This window comes from Cibotium barometz, chromosome 26 (assembly GCF_041138505.1).
Source record: "Cibotium barometz isolate CiBa-2024 chromosome 26, ASM4113850v1, whole genome shotgun sequence".
Lineage (NCBI taxonomy): Eukaryota > Viridiplantae > Streptophyta > Polypodiopsida > Cyatheales > Cibotiaceae > Cibotium > Cibotium barometz.
Window position 1 is genome coordinate 48,651,480 of NC_141071.1, and position 9,979 is coordinate 48,661,458.

The following is a 9,979-nucleotide window of genomic DNA, read 5'->3' on the forward strand; positions in this document are numbered from 1 at the left end:
TCTAAATGAAGAATGCACCACAAATTTCTTGAGTGGTGCAAGAAGAAAGGTAAGTATGGGTATGCACTATAAAATGATCAAGCTAATTGAGCCTATTAATGAACCTAGTATAAATCCCATGATCCAAGTTGATCCTGTTCCATGGCAACAAAGCTAGTGATACCCTCCCATTGTAGGAATATGGATGTGGTGAAAAACAAATCTTCCACTACAACATAAAGCAAGCATAGATGCACAAGTTACGGGGGCATGTAGAAAATTGGCTATGAGGGTTTGGGGTACAAACCTCACAAGCTCCCCCATCTTATAAATCGTCTCTCGCACTTCGTGGGATGCACAATTGGAAATGCTTGTAGGAAGAATGAACTATAAACATTTATACGCCATGATTAGATATATCATGATTGAACAAGTTAAATACAAACAACTTCAATGTTTCACTTACTTGAAGCATCTTGTGCAGGGATTTAATATTCATGTGATCACAAGATTTTTTGTGATAATAACACATGTGAACAAGTTATTCACATGTTCTCATGTTACCGTTCACAAAATAACAGGTCACTTGCCATTTGGGAACCCATTAAAAGCTTGGCTACACATGGGAATAAGCTATTCACATGTTCTCATGTTACCATCTTCACATAATAGCAGGTCAGTGGCCACCTAAGAAGATTTTTTATGCCCGACAAAGATAAATTTTTAAGGCCCTTGTGAAGGCTTTGTGAATATAACATGTGATCACAAGATTTTTTGTGTTATTAACATGTTCACATGTTCTCGTTTACGTCAGTGAAATCCCTGATCTTGTGCCAATCATGGGACTTCAAGCCATATAATTGCTCAACACCTCTCTTCTTTGTCTTTGTGAAGGCACCTTTTAAACACCTCATGCACCTCGTTGGAGTACGGAATATAGTAATGGCATCTTTCACCAACTTCTCCTCCTTCTTTGTTAATATCCAAAGTGCTCGAGGTAGAATTGTCTTCCCATTTGGTCCCTCTCGTGGCCAAGCTCTTTGCATCCTCTCTATGCTTTGTAGATCCTCTCGTACAAGCAAGGAGTCCCGTTGTCAGGCTAAAATCTGAAAGGTATTTTGGGTCAGTGTACATATGGAACGTGTGGTGTGTGAATAAACTTTGCCTTGAATGCCCTGGAAAATGTACAGGCCGGGTGGTTTGGCAGTAAGCTGGTATATGCACGTGTTTTTTTCGGAGCAGATGCTGGTGATCTGGGAGTTTTATTGCAATAGTGTGGTGTGCAGACAGTTGCTAAAAGCAGGGCACCAACGACTGGCAATTGTCGGATTTGGTAAGTAGCTACAGTGGGAAGTGAAGAGGGGGCAGCTCTGGTATTGGAAAGTTATGGGCGCGGCGTGATGATCTGAAGAAAGGAGAAGAAGAGTCTTTTAGCATTAGTGTGGCCATTATTTTGTGGCTTTGAGGCTTTTAAAAAAATAAAAATATAATATAACATGGCCAATTAAAAATAGCTACGTGAAGGCTTGGTTGGCTGCCAGCGCAGCATCCAGAAGTTGGCGAAAGTTCGAGGAGAAGCATAGCCGCCTTGTTCGAAAAAGAGAGATAGGCTGGTGATTCGAGTGGGACAGTTGCATGAAAAAGGAGCCCGGGTCCAGAAAGTAGACGCCCTCCCTCTAGCGCTGCGGAGACATAAGAGGAGGTTGCCGACTTGTGTGTTGTGAGGCTGGCAAGAGAGAGGCAGAGCCGGCGGTGGCTGGGGGCAGACAGCAGGTCAAGGATAGAAGCTGGTAAGCGTGGGACAGTTGCGTGGAAAGGAGACCAGGTCCAGAGGAGGTCGTGCTCGAGTGGCTGTACTGACAAGGCGTTGCAGCTGCTACAGACGCACGTGAAGAAGTTGCCGATGGTGAAAAAGGCTGGCGGGTAGCCTACGAAAGCTGGCTTTGTGTGGCCACGTGGGAAGCACCTGAGTCATCGAGGTTGGAGCGAAGGGGTGTAAAGTGTAGAAGGCTGCTTGGCGGGGGTGTTGTGCAGATCTAGACGACGGCTGGAAAAGATAAGGGCCGCTGGGTAGAGAGAGAAGACGCCTGGCGAGGCATTGCAGATAGCCAGAGGCGAGTGAAAGGCTGTGAGTTGAGCGCAGCCGTAGGTGCGTGGTGATAAAGCAACAAAGCAGACGGGCGTGAAGAGATAGCCGTCTACTGCTCGAAGGCCTTGGTGATCGTGGGGAGCCAACGGAGAAGGAGACCTCCTAGCAAGGAGCCTGGTGATAGAGCAGCAGAAACAGAGGCTGCTGGGGTGGCCTATGCAGGTTTGAGAGCTGCAGCAAGAGAAGGGTGCGCAGCCAGGGACCATGATCGCTATCGGGTGATGGTGGAAAGCTAACAAGGTCATAGCTGCAGAGGGCTGCTGTTAGCAAGGACTGAAGATGTGGCTTGGGCTGAATGCAAGGGAAGGTGATGCTGCGTTGAGCAGTGGTTCGTGGTGCTGAAGAGATTGTGCAAGGTTCTGGTGGTTAGCGAAGCTACTGGTCACGACACACAGAGGCGAGGGGAGCTGCTGAGTTGAAGGTTAGCTGGTGTGGGCGCCTTCTGAAGAGAGAGTAGCTGGTCTTGTGTGGGCGATGATTGCGGGCAGAGAGTGGATGCTGACCAGAGAGAGAGCCTTGGTTTTTTGTGTGCATTGGTTGCAGAGGTGCTGATGTGTGGGCTGGAGATAGGGCTCGCCTACGACACTTGGCAGGTAGTAGTTGGGGACAGAGAGTAGCCGGGCTACAGAGGAAGTGAAGAAGGGTTGCTGGTGTGGGTGCCCTCTGGAGATTGCAGAGACCGGGAGACAAAGGCTTGGTCGTCAGACGCAAGGGTGCATTCCCTTGGCAGTAAATCCTGGCCAGAGTCCTGGTTTTTGGTATATTTGCCGAGTTGTACATGGTTGGTGCTTTGTATGTTTTTTCTGGATAATCATCTGTTGATTGGGATTTTGAGCTGTCTGTATGGTGTGGGTGGGTGGTGCATGGTGAGAGAGTGTTCCAGTCGGTGGCTGGTGGTGCCCCCATTGGTGTGTGTGTGTATTCCAAGTTTGCGAGGTGAAGGGCTATAGAGGCAGGGTTTTCTTTCTTTTTTTCACCTCACATCCTTCTGGTGCCCCCACTGAGGATAGCTCAAGGATTTGTCTTACGAGGGTGTATGCCCCAGAGTGAGAGATTGAAGGAAGGTGTTTCTAGTTTTTCTTGGATTTGAAGTGAAGCTTGAGGGTCAAGATGATGTCGTATCCAGAGTTTTTTGGTGGTCCAAATGAAGATGTGGCAGATTTTCTAGAAAGAATGGAGGTTGCATGCATAAGCAACCACATCAATGAGCAGGTACAGGTATTGCGGCTGCTGAATATATGCTTGAAAGGGGATGCAAGGGTATGGTGCAGAGCTTATGAAGAGTCATTGAAGGATGCTGAGCCACGCATTGAGATGACTGAGGATGGATTGAAGACTGCTCTTTTGAACAGGTTCAAGAAAATTGAGGACCCAGATAAAGTTTGGCATGAAGTGCAGGGGTTGATACAGGGTGAATTGGAGCCGATTGAGGATTATGTGAAGAAATTCTCTTTGCTGTGGGAGACTTTATGCAGGGCTTTGGGAGATGATCAGGTACCTCTGGACATGATGAAGAAGGATCGTTTTTGTTGAGATTCAAGCTCGATGTCAGTGTGAGCCAGCTATGCTATGTGCTGGCAGATTAGGTAGGAACATGTGTGAGACATAAATGACCGCGTGTCCAGCTGGTCATAGTGTGTGGACATTAGCTAGGGTTAGTAGAGTGTGGACACAACTCATTGTGTGTTGTGTGGATTATGGATTAGTGCATTATGCTTTGTGTGAGAGTGGACATGGCTTCCCTCTATGGTTAGGGTTTGCAATATACATTAGGGTTTGCTCCTGTGTGTGTGTCTCCTCCTCCTCTACCGTCCTTTCATGGCATGGTATCAGAGCCTTGTGCTGTTTATTAGGGTTTATGAGTGAGTGAGTGAAGAGGGAAAAGAAGCTGTGAAAAGAAGCTGTGAAGCTTGCCATTGGAGCTGTGAAGCTTGGAGCACACCGAATCTTATCAGATCTAAGAGCTTGGCCTACCGGGTAAGGTCCTCTAAACATCCTTGAGCGGATTGTAGGTGATACAGGCAAAAACAAAGCAAATCAAAGCAAAGAAAAATTCTAGTTTTTGAAGCTTTCCATTAAAGCTTGGCAACATTGATGTATGGTGGAAATACGTGTGATTCTGGCAAAAGACATATGTATTTGACAAAGAGGGATGTAATGGCAACTCTTATGCAAGCCCTATTGTGATTTTGGAGCATTTTGGAAGCATTTGAATGTGTGAAAATTCTGGTTTTTTGAGCTCTTACAAAACAGTGAAAAAGAAGCCCGAAATTGAAGCATTTGGAGCATGTATTTTGTAAAAATCCAAGCATTGGTGGATTGCACATGTACCTAGGTGTGTTGGGCATCTATACCCATCATCAAACAACATTATAAACACTCCCAAATCCCCTAATTGCAGGCGGCGCAGCCCATACAGAGGAAACAGGGTAGATTTCTGGTTTTTTGACTACGAGGAGGTCAATTACTCATTGGATGCTTGACATATTTCAAGTTTGCTTTAGCAATTGGATGCTTTACACTTTGGAGAAGAGGGCTATGTGATTTGTTTGGTCAATGATGCTTAATTGAGCTGGGAATGAGCTGATTAAAACAGGCTGTCCACTGGTTGCAGAGAAACAGAGCATTTTTAATCGAGCAATTAATCCTTGGTGTTTTACAATTGGACAAATTCCTCTTACATGGAGTTGATGGACACTAATGCTAAGCTAATGAATGCCTGGTTGCCCAATTTGGACAAATATTGAAGGAATTAGAGCAAATTTTCTACTGGTTTTTCTGGTTTTTCCAAAAACAGAGAAAGGGGTTTTCAAAAATTGATATGTACACATGTCAGATGGTGTTGATACTCAACATTGAGGTTCATTAGGTGTCAATGCAAGTTGCCCATACTTGATTACACCATTACATTGTGATTTGGAGCCTTGGAAGGCTTTTCAATTCAGGGTATCCCGCACTGAGTGAGTCAGTTCATCTTGGATGATTACAGGTTGATTTTCTACATCAAATTTGGAGTTTGTTGGCTACCTTGGAGTATCTGAAACATTCATTGGAGTGTGGTTGAGCTGAGGAAGGCTCATTTACAGATTTGAAGTGTGCGGAAGGTGTACGCATTAAGTAACATGTCGGATAATCCACTTCAGATTGTTGGTGAAAAGCTGGATAGGAAGAACTTCCAGGCATGGAAGTACAGGATAAAGAGTTTCTTGAAAGGGAAAGGATTTTGGAATCTCATTACAGGTGCTGAGCCTGAGCCTGAGCTACCTCGGCAACCTACACAGAGCAGCTTATTGCTCATAAGCAATGGTCAGAGAGAGCATTCAAAGTGCTGCATTATTTGTCTATATGCATTTCTGATGCTATGCTCATACATATTCAGGATGCTGAGAATCCCAAAGATGCATGGGATACTTTGGTCAAGATGTTTGATACAGATACGAGTGTTCACAAGTCTCAATTGCGACAGCAGATACACAATGTGAAAAGGAATAAAAGGAGCATACATGATTATGTGCAAGAAATCAAAAAGTTTGCAAATGCATTGGCCACAATAAATGCCCCCATGCCTGATGATGATTTGGTGGATATTACCTTGCGTGGTCTTGGCAAGGAATACAAATCCTTTGATACATCTATCTCAGTGAGGAGTACAGGTCTACCCGACTTCGATGAGTTGGTTTCCCTCTTGCTGGTTGAGGAAATCAAGCTCAGTGATTCATTTCTGGATGCATCTTCTAGCCATGATGATGGCAGAAATCAGGCTTTCTACTCGCAGAGAGGCTTTAGAGGCAGGGGGAGATTCACATCACGTGGACGTGGTGGTAATGGTCGTGGATGGCAGGATAGGCCTCCACAACAGAATTTTCAGCCTTCATATGGTGCTCGAGGTGGTCGTGGATATGCACCTTAGCGAGGTAGAGGCAACCCCCATGGTCAAGCATGTTGGCAAGGCCAACAAAATTCTATGCAAGATGTGGAATGCCATTATTGTGGCAAATATGGTCATATGGCGAGAGATTGTTTCCGCAAACAGAATGATTTGAGAGGGGGAAGAGCACAACGTGGTGGTTATTATGGTGGAAACTATGCACAACATGGTGGTAACTATGCATCAAGTAGCAATGATGGAACTGCAAATCATTTGTTTGCCATGAAGCATGTTGTGGGTTCTATGACAACAAATGCTGAGAATGATGATACATGGTATATGGACTCAGGAGCATCAAACCATATGACATGTCATGGTAAATGGTTTGAGCACATGAAGCCTATGGATGTAAAAGGCTATGTGGAAACAGGTGATGATACCCACCATGTCATTACACATGTTGGAAGTGTACCATTGGTCATGCACAATGGTCAGACAAAGTCTATGTCAGATGTGCTGTATGTGCCTTCGATCACTAAAAGCTTGGCCTCAGTTGGTCAAATGGTAGAACAAGGATTACAAGTTCGTTTCAACGAGCATGGATGCTTCGTTGAAGATTTCAAACATGGATGTAGAGTGATTGCTAAAGGCAAGAAAGAAGGAAGATTGTTTAAGCTGGATGCTGGAATTCCTGAGCTAAAATCAGCCATGTTCTCAAAGAGCAGGAATGTGGTACAGGACATTGATATGTGGCACAAGAGGATTGGACATGTCAATATACAGAGATTAAAGAACATGCGAACAAGAGGCATTGTCAATGGATTGCCTAGGTTCAAATATGATGGACATATGCATGTTTGTGAAACCTGTCAGTTTGGAAAGCAGGCAAGGTTGAGGTTTCCTAGAGAAGGAAATATGAGTAACAGGCCACTTGAGATAGTACACAGTGATGTATGGGGTCCTGCACAAAACCCATCTATCAAAGGCAGTTTATTCTATGTTACATTCATAGATGATTTTAGCAGGATGACATGGATATACTTTCTGAGAGAGGAGTGAAGTATTGGAAAAGTTCATGGGATTTCAAAGCTTTTGCAGAAAAGCAATATGGCTGTTGGATTAAATGTCTGAGGACAGATGGAGGTGGTGAATACACCTCAAAGGCTTTTGAGCACTTCTTGAGGAAGCATGGAATAAGAAGACAGTTGACTTGCAGGTATACACCTCAGCAGAATGGTGTGGCTGAGAGAAAGAATAGAGTCATATGTGAAGTGGCAAGGGCGATGCTCAATGAAAAGAGCATGCCAAATTACTATTGGGCAGAAGCATGTGCTACTGCAGTGTATATATTGAACAAAACACCTACATCAGCCATTCATGGAAGCACGCCAAAGATGCGGCTCACAGGTTACAGGCCAGACATTGGACATCTTAAAGTTTTTGGATGCATAGCTTATGTACATGTGCCTGATGAAAGAAGAAGGAAGTTGGATCCTAAAGCAGAGAAATGTGTATTTGTTGGATATGCACAGGATCGAAAGGCATACAAATGCTATAACCCTCAAACTAGACAAGTGGTCATCTCACGTGATGTGGTGTTTGATGAGCTTGCTAGTTGGTACAAAGCAAAAGATGAGGGTGTTATTGAGTCACTTGAGGCTGATGTGCATGTGAACTTGCCACCACAAGCAAGTTCTAGTTCTACTACTATGTCTGGGCCAGCAGCAGAAGTTGAGAGTAGCAGTGTACGTCCATGGTCAGGACTTTTGAGGCATGAGAGTGTGAGCACTGTGGGAGTAGTGCTATGGATTATGCACAGACCCAAGGATTGGATTATGATGAGACGTTTAGTCCAGTGGCTACGATGGGCACAGTGAGAGCAGTCATTGCTATGGCTGCAGCTAATGGCTGGGAAATGCATCAGATGGATGTCAAGAATGCATTTCTGAATGGAGAACTACAAGAGGAAGTGTACATGGCACAGCCAGAAGGGTATGTACACCCTAGATATCCCACTCACGTATGCAAGTTGAAAAAGGCATTGTATGGTCTACAGCAAGCACCTCGTGCTTAGAGTGATAAGATGAGCAGATATCTTATCTCACTTGGTTTTCAGACTTCTACAACAGATTCTTCACTCTATGTGAAGAAGACACAGCATGGGATTGTTTTACTAGTCATCTATGTGGATGACTTGATTATCACAGGTGATCATAGTGCAGATGTGATGCATGTCAAGAAAGCTTTGAGTGGGCAATTTGACATGAAAGATCTTGGTGAGTTGAGATACTTCCTTGGAATTGAAGTGGTGAAAGATCATGTAGGTACTTGGTTAGTACAGCGCCAATATGCATTGGATATGTTGGCAAAGTATGGCATGACAGGGTGTAAGCCTATGAGTACACCATTGGAGCAAAATGTGAAGTTGCGGGCTGATTATGACGAGGAATTGGATGATCCTTCTATGTACAGGAAGATGGTTGGTAGTCTCATATACATGACTATCACACGCCCGGATTTGAGTTATGCTGTGGGGCTAGTCAGCCAGTTTATGCAGAGCCCCAGGAAACCACATTTGGATGCAGTGAGACGCATCATGAGATATGTGAAGACCACAGCACATTATGGTCTATTTTATGAGAGTGGTAAAAGCTTGGACATACATGGCTACACAGATGCTGATTGGGTAGGTAGCGCATATGACAGGAGGTCTACTAGTGGATATGCTTTTACACTTGGAAGTGCCGTGGTGAGTTGGAGTAGCAAGAAGCAACCCACAGTTGCTTTATCCAGTACAGAGGCTGAGTACAGAGGTGCAGCCATTGCTACTTGTGAGGCTATATGGTTAAAGAGTCTCTTGGCAGATTTATGTGAGCCTCTTGATGGCAAAGTTGTCATTCATTGTGACAACATGAGCAGTATACAGTTGGCAAAGAATCCAGTGTTTCATGCGAGGACCAAACACATAGAGGTCCATTATCACTTTGTCAGAGAGAAGGTGCTGGATGGTACAGTTGATCTTCAGTATGTGAAGACTGATGAGCACGTGGCAGACATCTTTATGAAGCCACTTAGCAGGGAGAAGTTTGAGTACTTCCGGACTATGTTGGGAGTACATGGGATGAGCTTGAGGGGGAGTGTTGAGAGTCTTGATATCCCAAGCTCATCTACATCTTCATCGGCAGTACATCATGAGCTTGAGAGGGGCTGTTGAGATTCAAGCTCGATGTCAGTGTGAGCCAGCTATGCTATGTGCTGGCAAATTAGGTAGGAACATGTGTGAGACATAAATGACCGCGTGTCCAGCTGGTCATAGTGTGTGGACATTAGCTAGGGTTAGTAGAGTGTGGACACAACTCATTGTGTGTTGTGTGGATTATGGATTAGTGCATTATGCTTTGTGTGAGAGTGGACATGGCTTCCCTCTATGGTTAGGGTTTGCAATATACATTAGGGTTTGCTCCTGTGTGTGTGTCTCCTCCTCCTCTACCGTCCTTTCAACAGTTTTATTGCAGGATTGAAGGGAGGCATTCGTTGGAAGGTGGAATTAAAGAAGCCCAGGTCTTATGAGGATGCAGTAGAGATTGCCAAATCAAAAGATTGGAAATTGCAACGGATGAACCAGCTGGGGATGGTTCCAGTGGCACTGAGGCCTGGAATGAGAAGGGTAGAAGCGGTACCGATGAGAACCGTGCTGGAAAGAGTGCAACCGACTGAAGTTCAGGTGAATAATGCCGCATCACAGGGGACAAAGGTAGCACCTACAGCTGTTACAGCTTCTGATGAAGGGTTTAAACAGGACATGAGGCAAATGGTGGATTGTATGAAGAATCTGAGCTTGAAGATGATGGAGAACAGAGGTGGTGGACGTGGCTGAGGCAGAGGCTACAATCAGGAAGGGATTGAAGGTCAGACAGGCTATGGAAGTGGTCGTGGTTTTGGCAGGGGTAGATGGTTTATTCCTACATGCTGGAATTGTGGTG